This window comes from Lissotriton vulgaris, chromosome 3_1 (genome assembly GCF_964263255.1).
Source record: "Lissotriton vulgaris chromosome 3_1, aLisVul1.2, whole genome shotgun sequence".
Classification (NCBI taxonomy): Eukaryota; Metazoa; Chordata; class Amphibia; order Caudata; family Salamandridae; genus Lissotriton; species Lissotriton vulgaris.
Window position 1 is genome coordinate 899,314,485 of NC_141689.1, and position 15,872 is coordinate 899,330,356.

General features: G+C 38.1%; 1 protein-coding gene across 1 annotated transcript in view; it reads right to left on the reverse strand.

Moving 5' to 3' along the window:
* DMRT1 (doublesex and mab-3 related transcription factor 1) overlaps nt 1–15,872 on the reverse strand; it is a 792,987-nt gene that overhangs the window by 513,578 nt on the left and 263,537 nt on the right. The window lies entirely within an intron of this gene.

A 15,872-nucleotide genomic window follows, 5' to 3' on the forward strand; every position in this document is an offset into this window, starting at 1 on the left:
CCACCTTTTTTTAGGACCGCTTTCCGGAAAGCGGCCCGGTTAGCAAACCTTAAGCGTCACGGGAGTCCACCATTTTGTGTTTCGGTCGCATTAAGATACAAGATGGAGGGCAAATAATGTTTAGAATGGGTAGAAGGGGTCATGGTAGACTTATCTTGACCCCCTAGGTTTTCTGAGGGTGGCTGAGGAGGCTTATATGTGCGGAAAAAAAACATTTTTTTAAAAAATTCCGCGAGGTTAGCTTTCGGTTAGCGAACCGGGTAGCGCCCCGGGGAGCGTATTTTGTGGAAAATTAGTGAAAAAAGTTAGAAAAAAATAATAATTGTGAGTGATCAGATGAAGGGTAGCTCTGAGAAGAGCTTTTGAGTTTATGGTACATTTAGGTACTTATAAGTAGGTACCAATGCACAGTCTTAAATTCAGAATGAAAATTCTGTTGCCCTCATCTGAGAAGTGAACTCCATCTCCTCTGTAGATATCTTGCATGTAGTAACGCAAGTTATTGTTGTACAGGGAGCCCATTCCATGGTCTCTCATGAAAGCTGAAACAGATTTGTTTACATGCTTCCTCGCTTTCTCAATTTGTGGAGAAAATTGGTTGGACCACCTCCATTTCTGTCTTTGGCATATATTGGAATATACCAAGGCAGTTTGAGGTAAAAGTGCCATTAATTGCTCAAAGGTGTCCTTTAAAAGCATTTCCAGACCTACCCCTGTCAAAGTGCCCAAATCATTACCTCCACAGTGCACAATTAACAGGTCAGGTTTTGGCAAATGCATAAAGGTTTTTACCAATGGTATCAATTGGTGACATTTTAATCCTCTTTGGCCCAACCATTTAATTTCCACATCTTGTAAATTGAGGTTAGGTAAATTTCTGTTCTCAGCATACCTTTGAGCCCAGTGGATGTAACTATGTCCAACAATCCAGACATTAAACATGGTTGGAGAAGGTTGTGCTGCAGTCAGATGAAGTGTGGTAATGAAAGGGCAGTTGAAACAGTAGGAGTTTGTAAAGAAAAAAAACTGAGGATTTCCAATGCTAATGATTCATTAGCAGTGATTGGTGCATTTCCATTTCTGAAAACAGAAAGTTAGGGTGCATGGATGTGTTCTTTGAAAGATGTAATTTGAATGGTCAAGGAAGAAACATTTAATGAAAGATTGCACTGGATACGCAGGTGCACTGAGAGTTCAGAGTTCAATTGAAACATTGTTGTGTGAATTTGCAAACATGAGAGGTCTTCCAGGAGGTGGTTGCTATGGAAAAAAGGCAGAGAGGGCAGAGGGGGGAAGGGTTTTGATTTGAAAAAAGTGAGGGAAGAGTTATGATTGGCTACTATGAGAGATATGTGAAATGAATATCTGTATTTCTGTGCTTTCAATAGCTGCAGCCTCTGGAGTGCATCCTTTTTCTTCTGCTGAAGACAATTTGGTGTATTTCTGAGACTGTTTTCAAAACTCAAAAAGTATTTGCTAAGGTGAGAAAAGATTTATTTAATTTAGATAGAGAATAGTATGATTTAAGGAGAAAATGATGAAGAAAGATGTGTTTTTAAAATGTGGTTTTGTCTCAAGTGAAATACAAATAGATTTTGTTTCTTTGAGAAATTGTAATTGCATATTCGGTGTAGCATTCTGGCATGCAGTAACACAAGTTATTGTTGTACATGGACCTCATTCCATGGTCTCTTATGTAAGCTGAAACAGATATGTTGTTTTTAAAAACGATTTTTGAAATCAATTACATTTCTGGATATGTACTGCTAGAGCTTCATGGGTTGTTTGGGGTCATATTTATAAGGCATTTGAGTGTCTTTGATGTTATGTTTTCCTTTTTAAATGGAAAGCGCTCCTCATGGGGCAAGTGTCTTGTAAATACGCTCCCACTTGCGCTTGGCAAATTTAGATTTTGATTATGGGAGTTACATAGCCATGTTAATAATGTCCAAACAATGGTGCTAGGGCATTCAAGAAAACGCTTTCATGTGTCTCAAGGACATTTTCAGTAATTTCCTCTTGAATACAGGTATACAATTGATTTATATGCTGTGTTTAAAAACGATTTTTGAAATGAATTACATTTCTGGATATGTACTGCTAGAGCTTCATAGGTTGTTTTGGGTCATATTTATAAGGCATTTGAGTGTCTTTGATGTTATGTTTTCCTTTTTAAATGGAAAGCGTTCCTCATGGGGCAAGTGTCTTGTAAATACGCTCCCACTTGCGCTTGGCAAATTTAGATTTTGATTATGGGAGTTACATAGTCATGTTAATAATGTCCCAAAAATGGTGCTTGGGCATTCCAGAAAACGCTTTCATGTGTCTCAAGGACATTTTCAGTCATTTGTTCTTGAATGCAGGTATACAATTGATTTATATGCTGTGTTTAAAAACGATAATTTGAAAACAATTACATTTCTGGATATGTACTGCTAGTGCTTCATAGGTTGTTTTGGGTCATATTTATAAGGCATTTGAGTGTCTATTATGTTATTTTACCCTTTTTAAATGGAAAGCGTTCCTCATGGGGCAAGTGTCTTGTAAATACGCTCCCACTTGCGCTTGGCAAATTTAGATTTTGATTATGGGAGTTACATAGTCATGTTAATAATGTCCCAAAAATGGTGCTTGGGCATTCCAGAAAACGCTTTCATGTGTCTCAAGGACATTTTCAGTCATTTGTTCTTGAATGCAGGTATACAATTGATTTATATGCTGTGTTTAAAAACGATAATTTGAAAACAATTACATTTCTGGATATGTACTGCTAGTGCTTCATAGGTTGTTTTGGGTCATATTTATAAGGCATTTGAGTGTCTATTATGTTATTTTACCCTTTTTAAATGGAAAGCGTACCTCATGGGGCAAGTTTCTTGTAAATACGCTCCCACTTGCGGTTGGCAAATTTAGATTTTGATCATGGGAGTTACATAGGCATGTTAATAATGTCCCAAAAATGGTGTAAGGGCATCATCAAAATCTAAATTTGCCAACCGCAGGTGGGAGCGTATTTACAAGAAATTTGCACCATGAAGAACGCTTTCCATTTAAAAAGGGTAAAATAACATAATAGACACTCAAATGCCTTATAAATATGACCCAAAACAACCTATGAAGCTCTAGCAGTACATATCCAGAAATGTAATTGATTTCAAATAATGACTTACTTCATTGGTAGGCCTTCACATGTATTTTCTCCTTTGTTTTCTTCAGTGAAAATCTTATCTGTAACCATGTGTTGGCCTCACCTCAAACAAACAAAACAGGTGATGGACCGAATGTGGATCAATGACACACATTCACCCCAGTCCAAAGATCTGGGCCTAAACAAACCTTTAGATAGGCCACACCTTATCGTCATCCTGAATTAATCATTTAAAATATTAGGGAGTGATTTATGATTGTTGTATGCCTGTTTTGTACCATTGTGTGTCATTTTTGTGATGCAGTGCTGGTGCAAAAGATTTGCTATGTTAAATAATAAGTAGGGCATTAAGTTTTAGATGACTGTTATTCATTTACTGTTTGGTAATAGTGGTTAATAACATTTTTTATTATATTTTTTCACAGATTCAACTGCAGATCTTTTTTTAATTTGAAAAATGCCAACGAAAAATCGTATTAGAAAGGCTAGAAAACGTCAAAGACAGCAGGATGATGTTTTATTGCAGCAGTCCTCTTCCCCAAATACTTTTCAAAACACCAAGAAAGCTCCGGGTAAGAGCACAAAATCATTCTTAAGAAATATTTTTAGAAAAAAAAGTATTTATCCTAAAAAGGTTTCAGTTCAGAAAAAGAAAAGCAATTTAAATGGAAAGGAAAGACCCATCAAAAATGTTACTGGTAGAGGAAGAGATAACTCTGTGCATGATAGTAGAAGGAAACAACAGTTTAAAGACATTCGAAATCGAATGTTCCGTAACAGGATAATAGTTAATTTATTAAAAAATATTAAGAAAGGCCAGCAGAAAGCGGCATTTTATAAGAAGAAGAAAAATGTAGAGAAAATTATTGATCATGCGTTTGAAATTAAGCGAAAGTTGTTTATTTTGGTAATCAATAGAATTAGGAAACTAAGCAAGGTAATTTCTGATTTCAAAACAAAAAGTAGATGGAAGAGAGTAGTAAATCGTACTAACTTTTGTGAAGTTTTTTCCGGAGAATGGATGCATAGTTCAAGTTGTGAGGCATTTTTTAATGAGGAGAGTTATTTTCAGGATAATGATTTGGTGTTTGCAGTTGACACCAGTGGTCGTGCTTATGAAGTGAAGGATGGTTGTCCAGTTGAAAAAGAACAACTTGTGACAACAGAGACAGAAGAGGCGCTAAGTGATGAGGTTTTAGGAAGACGTCCTAAGGGTCCTGTGTACATTTGGAAGTGTAGTTCTATTTGCAGTGTGCGACAGGTTTCCATCAATTTGCTTTGTGATTTTATACGGACATTTAATAAGAAAAGTTTGAAGCAGAAAATGAAGTTGTTGCAAGATTTAGATCCTTGCAGAGTGAGACAAATGACAGGTTTGCGTGGTCATTCACTGGCTTGTCTTTCCAGGAGAGTATGCCAGAGTGTTTTTCATCATTTCAGGATGCTAGCAGTGCATCATAATAAAGTGAGAAAATTAGTGAGAATGTTGTATTATGCTAAGAGTCCAGCAATTATGCTTAAACAATTATGTGCTGCTATTTTGCATGGTTCTGAAATAGATGTGAAGAATATTTGTGAAGAAATTGAGTTTTGTTACTTTGGTAGTAGAGATGAGAATGTTCAAATTGACCCAGAAGTAGAGGGTTATGTTGAAGATAATATACAGGTTTCTAGTACAGATAATTTTCAGAAGGAAATTGCCACGTTTCAGATGAAATCAAGTGAGAGGCCTAATTTCACTTGTGTATGTTGTCGACGCACTTATTATAAGAATCAGACTAAGTTAGTGGATTTATATGCAAAAACTGAAAGGGAAAATAATAGTGAATGGAAGGATTTTGCCACATACTTGATGGTAGAAAATTGTTTTGATTTGGGAGTGGACCAACGTGTGTGTACTTATTGTTGTAATAAATTAAACCAAAACCAGATGCCTGCTAGGGCGGTTCAAAATAATCTGGAATTGGTTGAGATTCCTTCAGAATTGAAGGATTTAAATACTTATGAATCTATTTTGATTCAAAGTATCCATCCCTTTCAGGCTATTGTAAGAATGGAGCCAAAGACAGGGAAGTTGCCTCCAAAAGATTTACAGAGAGGATTAAAGGGAAGAGTTGTTTATTTGCCTCTAGATTTGAACAAAAACATTAACACAATTGGAGTAGAAAAAGTGGAAGAGGAACCTCTGGTTATCTTGGTTTATGGGGTTCCGACAAAGAATAAGAAAATATGGCAGGATTTAGTGGATGTTAGGAAAGTCAAAAATGCAACTTTGTATTTGAAGAAAAATAATAAGTACTATAAGAATGTATATGTTGCAGAAGAGGAAGTAAGTGATGAAGAGGATAGCGTTTTGTGTGCTGGCCAAATTGAGAAAGTAGAGGCGTCTAATAGTGAAGAAATATATGAACATTATAGTGTTCATCCTTTGCATTCCAAGGAAGTCATGGGGAATGCTATTGAGTTGTTTCAAATGAAACAAGCCAAAGGGATTCCCATTAGTGTTTGGGAGGAAAGTTTGGAAGCTCGGTGTTTCCCACAGCTATTTCCCACAGGTCAAGGAGGAAGATATGATGAGCGACCTCATCAAATTCCTGCGTCTGAATACCGGACTTTACGATTGTATGCAGAAGATCCTAGGTTTCGTCAATGCATTCCCTATTTGTTTCATCTCCTGTTTGAAAGCAATCTGTCTGGACTGTCATATGCAGTGAACCACATCTTAAAAAGTGGTATACAGATGCGAAACATCTCGGCAAGTGATTTTATGCATAAAGTCAATGTCCAAGACAGTATTTTGGATTCTCACTTAATTAATCTAATGGCGTGTCAGCGTGGTACTAATGAGTACTGGTACCGTCGTCATGGTGATTTAAAATGTATGCTGAGGAACTTAGGAACTCCGACATGGTTCCTCACTCTGAGCTGTGCCGAGTATGGCTGGGAAGACTTACTGAATTTCTACGAGAGGCAAATGGAAATATTGAAAACATTGAATTCAAGACACCTGGAGAACTGTGTTCTTTGGATCCAGTGAATGTATGCAGGTACTTCAATCATAGATTTGAAGCTATGATGTCTTTCATCACAAATAAGAAGAATCCACCTCTTGGAGAGGTGTTGGATTTCTTCTGGAGAAAGGAGTACCAAGCAAGAGGTGCTCCTCATATACATGTGTTGTTGTGGATCAAGGATGCACCTAAATTTGGAACAGATCCGGATGACTTAGTGATGAATTTCATAGAACAATATTCTACGTGCGCTGTTCCAAACGCAACGGAGAAGAAAAGCCTAAGAGAACAAGTTCTACAATTCCAAAGCCATCGTTGTGGAAAGTATTGTCGTCGTAAATTCAGAAACAAGGACAAGTTCTACACCAAATGTCGTTTCAACTTTCCACGACCGGTGATTTCTAAAGGAAGAGTGAACAGTTTGATGTCTTTGCTGCGACATAATGTGACGAGGAAATCACCCAAAAATACGTACAATTTGAAAAGGAACGAAGAGTCCAAGTACATCAATGACTACAACCCAGTGATTTTGTCCATGTGGAATGCTAACATGGATATACAGTTTGTGGCTGACAACTGTATGGCTGTGGCTCGGTATGTGACATCTTACATCACCAAAAAAGAAAAGACAGAACTGAAGGATATGTGGGAGGACATTTCCCATAAAAAGAGCCTCAGCAAGAAATTGTACAGTTTTAGTCTGAAGATGTTGTCGCATCGAGAAATCGGAGCTTACGAATGTTCTGATCGATTGTCTTCAGCAAGTCTCTATGCCAAATCCAGGAGTATCGTTTGGGCGAGTCTTGGTCTTGCTGAAACGCGAAATCGAGTTCTAAAACCTGTCCGGGAAATTGAGTATTTGGCAGAAAAGGAACCAAACAGTACCGACATTTTGAAGACCAACATGTTGGATACATATTATCCAAATCGAAGCATTCACCTTGAGAATGTTTGTCTATATGAGGTTCTACAAAATTATATATTCAAGAGGAACATCAAAGAAGATATTGAGAAAGGAGTGTATGCTGTAATTGGAAGTGAGGGATGCCTGGTCAAGCAAAGAAAATGCCAATTAGTAAACCATCGAAAATTGAGTGGCGAATGTCCAGAAAAAAAGGAGTTTTTCTATTTAGCACTTTTGCAACTTTTCAAGCCTTGGCGTGCAGAAGAGGAACTGCTTGGAGATTTCCTCTGTTACGAAGACTCTTTCACTGCTGCTAAGGAGACCATAGAATGTCCTGCTTTTCCCAAATATCAAGAAATGCTAACTTTGGAAATTGAGCAGGAAGCAACGATTGCAGCCGAGATTTCCAGAGACAGTTCTCAGGATAGTCAGAGTTCTGTTTCATTGAGTCAGGATCCACTAGGAGGACCTATTATCGAAAATGAAGCTGCCACTGCTATGAATGAAGTGGAAAGAGCCATGGCACATGCTCAGGAGGATTCAGTTAACTTAGAAGACTTGGAAAAACAACTCAACGTTGAGCAGAGGAAAATATATGATGAAGTTACCAAGCAAATTGAGCACGGATTAAGTCATGAGAAGAAAGAGTGCTCATGTACATCGTTGAAGCCTGTCCGACTGTACGTGAGTGGAGAAGCGGGAACTGGAAAAAGTTTCCTCATTAAAGCAATTTCTTGTTATTTGCAAGAAAGGACTGAGTCATCGCTGTCTTGTGTTGTCACCGCTCCTACTGGACTGGCAGCACATAACATTAAAGGTATTACTTTGCATCGTCTACTGATGCTGCCAGTGGAGCATGACAACAAATTACAATACCACAAGTTATCTGGGGATGCTTGCTGTGAAGTTTCAAGAGTCTTGAGGAAAATGAAACTACTTATCATTGACGAAGTAAGCATGGTTTCCAATGTCATGCTTGCCTTTGTGCATTTGAGAATGCAAGAAGTACTTAAAACTGAATATGATGTGTTATTTGGTGGCAAACACATCATTGTTTTCGGAGATCTTCTGCAGCTGACACCAGTAAAAGGTCAACCTGTGTTCAAAATACTCACGCATGAAGATACCAGGAAGTGCCTAGGGAGCATTGGCAACGTCAATATATGGTTAAACTTCAATTATGCTGAACTGCATGAAAATATGCGTCAGGCGAAGGATGAAGATTACAAGAAAATTCTACAAGATATTAGAATTGGAAAAGTGACCGAGCATGGAAAAGAAGCTTTAAATGCACGATTACTTTCAAATTTATATCCCGAACAAGAGATTGTGCCTGAGAATATTTTTCAGAAAATTACTGAGAAGAAATCTGGAATATGTTTGATGCCAACTCTTGCAGAATGTGCTTTCTTCAACAACAAAATGTTGAATTTAGAAAAGCAAGAGATTGTGAAACTTGAAGCTATTGACAAAATAGAGCATATGGGATCAACAATTATTTTGTCAGAGAATTTGAAATCAAAATTGGATTCATTAGAGAAGACTATATCTAAAACAGCGGGTTTTGAAAAGACTTTGAATGTGTGTTTAAATTGCCGAATCATTTTGAGAAGGAATTTACATGTTGAAAGAGGTCTGGTAAATGGATCAATGGGTAATGTTGTTGATTTTGAGAAATACAGAAATAGAGATGGAATAGAATTTTTAAAAATTAAATTTGATGGCATTGAGGAAGTACAGCTAATTGGTCGTTGTTCTGCTAGGTTTTTGCTTGTTAAAGACTTATATGTTCGCCGTAAACAGTTTCCTGTTTGCTTGGCATATGCGGTAACAATCCATAAATCGCAAGGTTTAAGTGTAGACAGTGCATTGGTGAATATTGGCAGTTCTGTGTTCAAGGAGGGTATGGCATATGTGGCATTGTCACGAGTTAGAACTTTATCAGGATTGTACTTGATTGACTGTGATGTCACAAACATTTGTGCGGATCTAGATTGTGTTAAGGAATACAATAGGTTAAGAAGAGAGTATGTGCCACATTTGCCTCAATATCCTTTGTTTGAGAAACGTGTGGTAGGCCGGAAACGTAGAAATATCAGTAATAGTAGGGAGGTTGTTGCAAAAAGACTAAAAGTCAATGAACCGAAAATTGTTAGCAGAAAGAAAGTGGATTCTGTTGAAGATGTTGTCGGTTTTCAATTTGAAAACAGTTCTGGTGTCAACTGCTATGCAAATGTAGTGGTTAATGTTCTCTTTTCACTAGAGAGTTTAAAAGAACAGATTCTGTTGAATTCAGAACAAATTTTATGCTGTTTGTTGAATTCTGTTTTCGAGAAATGTAGCACTGATCGAACAAAAGTAGAAAGTGTGTCTGAAGTTCGTTATCTGTTAGATGAATGTTCAGGTCAAACAGACTTCTCTGAAAATAATCAGCAAGATTGTCAGGAGTTTTTAATGTATATGCTTGATGTATTGCAAGATGAGGGTGTAGATGTAGATCACCTGTTTGGGCTTTCTTATCAATGGCAGCATGACTGCGAGAATTGTAGGGTATCAAGTACTACTAGTGTAGACTCAGAAAGATTTATATATTTAACTTTGCCAGACAGTAAATCAGTCTCCTTTAATAAGCTAGTAAATGCAGCGGATCACAACATGGAGTGTAGCCAATGTAAATCTGAAATGATGTCAACATTATTTATACGTAGATATGGACAGTATGTCATTTTAATGATCCAACGATGTAGGCCTGATGGATCAAAATTGTCAACTTTAATAAAAAAATGTGTGGCTTCTCAGCTTTCAATATCAGGAAGGACTTTTGTAACTGTAGCAATTATCTATCACGATGGTCCTTCAACAACATCAGGACATTATACAGCTTATTTAAAGTCTCGAAACGGCTGGTCATTCTGCAATGATTCCGTTGTAACTTTCAAAAAAAAATTGCCGTTTGACCTTAAAAATTCTTACCTGGTGTTTTTAAAACCAAAATTTTAATGAAAGAATCTCGGGATTTCCTGTGAAGAATTGCAAAAGGTCATCAAGTAGAGGGAATGTAAGTCTGCAATGCTGTCTAGATTATTGGTCCAAAACTTTTAATTATAATGTCAATTTAAAAATCCAACTATATAAACCTGATGCAAGTAAGTCTGCTTCATAGTAAGCAGTATCAGTGTCATAGGAAAAGGAGAACATGAGTGACAAAGAAGGGTAAGATATTAGTAGTCCAGGATTGTGAAAATAATCTTAAATGTTTTCTTTTTGAAAGTTGCGAAAATAGAAAATGACGGGATTTGATTGGAAGAATTACAAGACTTGTGAATCGGTGCAACATGATTTGGCCTAGTGGAAACATGTGGTAGAATGTGAGAAGTCTTTTCTTGTATGTAACATATTTTTCAAAACGATGGAGGTTTTCTTTCAGAAAGTGGCGGGCTGACAATATTTATAGCACAACACAGTGGACGCTGTTCATAGGACATCCTTCGACGTCATTGAAAGTAAGTTAATTTTAAGGAGTTTTGAATTCAGATTTCTTAGGTTGTATGGGTTTTTTAAACACAATCATTTTGATTGTGTTTTTTTTTCCCCGCTGTTACATGATGAATACCTTCAAGTCACTGATTTAAGTGAAATTTGATACATTCTGAGAACAGCAAAAATAAACCATTTAACATGTATAATTAATGTTCTGCTTTTTGTACTTATGATATACATTTAGAAATGTGAGGTAGATATGGAGAAACTGAGTCTTCTGTAAGTGTCAATTTTAATGCTTACAGTGCTGTACTTCTGGGTACTGTTTTTTTAAAAAAAAGGAATAGGCCTCACCTCAAAGAAAGCTCTTGAAAGCACACATCTTATTTGCATCCTGAAACAATCATTTAAAATATTAGACACAATTTTATGATGGCTTTACATCTTTTCTGCGCTGCTATTGCATCACTATTGTGAGACATCAGCAGTGCAAAAGAAGCACCATGTTCCAAAATAGGTCTCAGTTCATCAGCATGAAGATACTGTTTGTTTAAAATACATATCTTTAGGATTGTGTAGGGGACGTAGAGAAGCAGAGGCTTCTGTAAATGTCAAAGTTGTTGAAAAACTGTTTCTTCTTGAACCTTTTCCCTTTTCTTTTCTAATTTTTAAATACATGTTGTAATATTTTTGGTAATGTTTGTTCTCTCTTTTACAGATTGAAAGTATGAAAAAATATTTAAAAAAGGTAACAAGAATTATAAGGTAAATGTTTTCTACTCTTTTTACCCGCAATGCACTGCTGATGATGTCACTGACCATGTCATGAATGATGTAATAAGAGGACATGACTTACTTCATTGGTAGGCCTTCACATGCTTTATCTGCTCTGTATTCTTCAACAAGTGTAAAATTGATCTGTAACCCTGAGTAGGTCTCACCTTAAACAAACCTCAGGAGACATCACACCTTATCGTCATCCTGAATTAATAAATAGATCTATTAAACAGTATCTCTGTTTTACTCCCTATAGCTGTCTTTCTTTTTACATTACTCTCTGTTTACTTCCCTTATACTAACTCTTCTTTTTTTTAAAAAATATTTTTTTGGTTCGCTTCAAGTTCGCGAACCGGGCAGCGAACTGGAAAGCGAACCAAAAGAAATAGAGCTTGCCAGAGTGCTAAACATTCTAGCAATTTTATTTGAAAGGGGAGGTAGTTCTGAAAAGAACTTTTTTTTAATGTTTTTGTTTTTTTATTTATTTATTTATTTTTTCTGAACATTTTTTGTTTTTTTTGTATTTTTAGAACAGTTTTATGTTTTTTTTGTGTTTTTCATGGAGGGGAAACAACAAAAAAACAGGCATTGAAAAGGGCTCAACAGGAGCAAAAAAAAATTACTGCTTGGGTGGGTTAGGGCAGTTATGGTTTTCAAACACCAAGTTGATTAAGTTCACGCTCATGTTGCCACATGAGAGCATACCACCACAATGTATGCACGTAAACTTCATGTGCTTGAAGTTTGGCTGTATGTTTGGCACAGTTTCCTGTGCCTCTCTTGCAGTCAAAGATATACTTGATGTTGATCTGGCCACAGGAGTTGTCGGGGGATTATCTTGAAGGTCCCTTAACTCTGCCCGGCTGTAATTTAATGGATGCCACCTGACCATATGGCGATGCATAGTATAGTTGCCCATACTATACTTTTTGTCTGTGCCTCGAGATAATCTGTATTTGCAGATTAGGCAGGTGGCATATTTGGCATTAACCTTCTTCTCCCCTCGAGGAATTGAGAAAAACTGCCATATAAAACTTGTTTTCCTTCGGGAAACACGGGGCAACTCCTGAATAAATTGAGGTTCATCTGTGTCCTCTTCTTCTAGGTCCTCCTCTTCCTCCTCTCTGTTGGAAATGAATTGTGATGGTGGTCCTCTCTTGTCATGAGGAGGTTGAGGTGGTGGTGGGGGTCCACCAGCTGAAGCAAGGATAGAAGCCATTGCAATCAAATTGGAAAATGGTCTTTCTCTCACCAAGATGAAAGTCAGAGTGAGGAAAGAAGGAGGGGTTTACATGATTTGGGAAAAGCAAAAGTTCTGAACCAATGAAAAGTGTTATTTTTAGGTCACATGACCTAGTCATACATCATTTGGAAACCAAAAGTGAAATGAACCAATAAAAAGTTTGATAAACAAGTCACATGACCTGTTCCGCTTACGTTACGCGGTGCGCGCCGCGTCCCGGATCGCTTCCGGTTCGCTGTCCGGAGCACTTCCGGGAGCGCTAACGCGGCGCGTCATAAGACGCATTACGCGACAACGTGATACGTCGCGCTTCCGCGACGCGTCACAGTTCCGCTAACGAAACGTTTACCGGTTCGCGTACTAGATCGCGGCATCAAGATGAGCTAACGGAAAGCTTCCCGGTTCGCTTACCGGAAGCGAAGAAAAAAAATATTTAAAAAAAAATTATCAATAAACATCTAAAATATATTTTGGGTTTTAAAGAAGAATACATTTTACAGCTACAGATGTTAGCTTTTAAAAAACCAATGAAATTCACAGAAAAAACCATAGGTTATAGACCATATATAGTTAGGAATTTGCATTTACAAAACCTTGAAAATTCACTGAAAAAACTATAGGTTATAGACCATATATAGTTAGGGATTAGCATTTACAAAACCTTCTTTTACTCGCATAAAACCATTGAAATTCCATATATAGTTAGTTGCGCTAACTATATATCGCGCACCCGCAATCCACTGCTGATGATGTCACATATTACATCATTCATGACATGGTCAGTGACATCACTGATGACATCACTGATGACACCTCCAATGACATCACTGATGACATATCAAATGACATCACTGATGACATCACTGATGATATCTCATTTGACATTACTGATCACATCACTGATGACATCACTGATGACATCTCATTTGACATTACTGATGACATCACTGATGACATCTCAAATGACATCACTGATGACATCACTGATGACATCACTGATGACATCTCATTTGACATTACTGATGACATCACTGATGACAACATCCAGTGACTGTATGTTTCTGTAAAGTTAAAATATGTCTTACATATTGAAGAATGAGTGGATTTATAAGTGTCTGGATGAAGGATTTAGTAGGTGCATGACTGACTGTATGAGTGAGTGATTAAATGTGTCTCACTGAGTGCATGGGTTAGTGACTAAACTGTCTTAATTTGTGCATCATTATGTCTGTTGTTCTGTAAACTGTTGCATGTGTTGATAAGTAGCTATATGAGTAACTATATGGGTTATTGTTTGGTTGCCCAAGTATTTGTATGGGAGACTGAGTGTGTGTGTGGGTGGCTGGGAGGTGTATGACTCTGTGCATAGATGTGTGAGCAGTTGATTCACTAGATGTATGGGTTCAAACGTGCATGTGGAAACAGCTGTATGGGCGGTTGACTGTGTGCATGAGTGTATTGGTGAGTGAATGGATATCTCAGTGCTACATGTCATAGTAAGTACATATGTAAAACACAGTACATGTGAGAGTTGACATATATAAATAACTGAGCATAAGAGCCAGTGAATGTGAGAGTGGCTGTATGAATCACTGTGAACTTGTATCAGGGATTGTATAAGAGAGTAAATATGTGTTAGGATATGTTTGAATTAGTAAGGTGTGTATAACTGTATAGTTGAGGAAATGGAGGAGTGATTGATTCTTTGCATGACTGACTAGGTGTGTGAGTAACTCCATGGATGAGTGACAGTCTGTGAGTGTCTGTTTACACTGAGTGTATCTAAGGTTATATTAGAGTCTGAAGAGGTTCATCGTATTATCACATGAATGATGTCATCAGTGATGTGATCAGTAATGTCAAATGAGATATCATCAGTGATGTCATTTGATATGTCATCAGTGATGTCATTTGAGATGTCATCAGTGATGTCACTGACCATGTCATGAATGATGTAATATGTGACATCATCAGCAGTGGATTGCGGGTGCGCGATATATAGTTAGCGCAACTAACTATATATGGAATTTCAATGGTTTTATGCGAGTAAAATAAGGTTTTGTAAATGCTAATCCCTAACTATATATGGTCTATAACCTATGGTTTTTTCAGTGAATTTTCAAGGTTTTGTAAATGCAAATTCCTAACTATATATGGTCTATAACCTATGGTTTTTTCTGTGAATATATATATATATATATCCAACCACGAGTTTTGCCTGTTGAGAGAGGACACCACACAGCAGAGTTCTTTATCTTGCTCCTTTATTTCAACGAAGGCAAACACAGGGAACCGGCACCGCGGCAACATTCGTAATACCTCCTCCGACGCGTTTCGTGCTGTGAACGCACTTAATCATGGACTGCTGGGGGTGTGATGTTTGAAACCAGCTTTTATCCGTTCACTACATATAAGCAATTCCTCTCCGCCCCACTGGGCGTGGCCACAGTTATGGCCTGATGGTTAATGTAGTGCATGCGGTGTTACTCCAGTGACTAGCAAAGTTCCGAACACCAAATAAACAATAAAATGCCAAGTGGGTCTGCACACTGCGTGCTGGGCTCTGTGTTGCCCCTTAGTTCGCTGAAACGCACTCTTCTGACCTTAGACTGAGATGCCCAGTGACACCTCTGCAGGACTGCGAGAAGCACAGCGGGGTCACTCTCGCGGCTCAGGAGGGGCCGCAACAAATCCAACCACGATTTTTGCGTGTTGAGAGAGGACACCACACAGCAGAGTTCTTTACCTTGCTCCTTTATTTCAACGAAGGCAAACACAGGGAACCGGCACCGCGGCAACATTCGTAATACCTCCTCCGACGCGTTTCGTGCTGTGAACGCACTTAATCATGGACTGCTGGGGGTGTGATGTTCAAAACCAGATTTTATATGTTCACTACATATAAGCAATTCCTCTCCGCCCCACTGGGCGTGGCCACAGTTATGGCCTGATGGTTAATGTAGTGCATGCGGTGTTACTCCAGTGAGTAGCAAAGTTCCGAACACCAAATAAACAATAAAATCCCAAGTGGGTCTGCACACTGCATGCTGGGCTCTGTGTTGCCCCTTAGTTCGCTGAAACGCACTCTTCTGACCTTAGACTGAAATGCCCAGTGACACCTCTGCAGGACTGCGCGAAGCGCAGCGGGGTCACTCTCGCGGCTCAGGAGGGGCCGCAACAAATCCAACCACGATTTTTGCCTGTGGAGAGAGGACACCACACAGCAGAGTTCTTTATCTTGCTCCTTTATTTCAACGAAGGCAAACACAGGGAACCGGCACCGCGGCAACATTCGTAATACCTCCTCCG